The sequence below is a fragment of the Arachis hypogaea genome, chromosome 2 (genome assembly GCF_003086295.3).
Source record: "Arachis hypogaea cultivar Tifrunner chromosome 2, arahy.Tifrunner.gnm2.J5K5, whole genome shotgun sequence".
Classification (NCBI taxonomy): domain Eukaryota; kingdom Viridiplantae; phylum Streptophyta; class Magnoliopsida; order Fabales; family Fabaceae; genus Arachis; species Arachis hypogaea.
The window spans coordinates 76,579,228-76,580,500 of record NC_092037.1 but is presented as its reverse complement, the minus strand read 5'-3'; the positions used below and the strand labels follow the sequence as shown (position 1 = coordinate 76,580,500).

Below are 1,273 nucleotides of genomic sequence, written 5' to 3'. Positions count from 1 at the left end.
TTTTAATTCTTCTTTTAATTTTCGAAAATCACTAACCCTTTTTCAAAATTAATTTTTGAATTCTCTCCCTCTCATTTTCTTCTATTTATTTATTTATTTACTAACACTTCTCTTCATCTCTAGAATCTGAACCTATCTTCACCCTTGTGTTTGGATTCTTACCTTTTCCTTCTTCTATTCCTTTCTTCTTCTACTAACATAAAGAAATCTCTCTACTGTGGTAAAGAGGATCCCTATTATTATTTTTTGTTCCCTTCTTTTTCATATGAGCAGGAGCAAGGACAAGAATTTTCTTGTTGAGGCAGATCCTGAACCTAAAAGAACTCTGAAGAGGAAACTAAGAGAAGCTAAATTACAACAATCCATAGACAACCTTACAGAAATTTTCGAAAAGGAAGAGGAGATGGAAGCCAAAAATAATAATGCAAGGAAGATGCTTGATGACTATACTACACCTACTTCCAAATTTGATGGAAGAAGCATCTCAATCCCTACCATTGGAGCAAACAATTTTGAGCTGAAACCTCAACTAGTTGCTCTACTGCAACAGAATTGCAACTTCCATGGACTTCCATCAGAAGATCCCTACCAGTTTTTAACTGAGTTCTTGCAGATATGTGAGACTATTAAGACTAATGGAGTAGATCCTGAAGTCTACAGGCTCATGCTTTTCCTCTTTGCTGTAAGAGACAGAGCTAGAATATGGTTGGATTCACAACCTAAAGATAGCCTGGACTCTTGGGATAAGCTGGTCGCGGCCTTCCTGGCTAAGTTCTTTCCTCCTCAAAAGTTGAGCAAGCTTAGAGTGGATGTTCAGACTTTCAAACAAAAAGATGGTGAATCCCTCTATGAAGCTTGGGAAAGATACAAGCAGATGACCAAAAGGTGTCCTTCTAACATGCTTTCAGAGTGGACCATTCTGGATATATTCTATTATGGTCTATCTGAGTTTTCTAAGATGTCATTGGACCATTCTGCAAGTGGATCCATTCACCTAAAGAAAACGCCTGTAGAAGCTCAAGAACTTATTAACATGGTTGCAAATAAGGGAGTTCTTGAAATTGATGCTCTGAATGCCATAGTGGCTCAGAACAAAATGTTGACTCAACAAGTCAACATGATTTCTCAAAGTCTGAATGGATGGCAAAATGCATCCAACAGTACTAAAGAAGCATCTTCTAAAGAAGAAGCTTATGATCCTGAGAACCCTGCAATAGCAGAGGTAAATTACATGGGTGAACCTTATGGAAACACCTATAATTCATCATGGAGA

General features: G+C 37.5%; 1 non-coding gene across 1 annotated transcript; it reads right to left on the bottom strand.

Annotated features, from left to right (window-relative positions):
- Positions 1-796: 796 nt before the first annotated feature.
- On the bottom strand, positions 797-904 carry LOC112765888 (small nucleolar RNA R71). Its single transcript, XR_003183953.1, has one exon. It is a non-coding gene; the product is annotated as a small nucleolar RNA R71 (small nucleolar RNA).
- Positions 905-1,273: the final 369 nt, after the last annotated feature.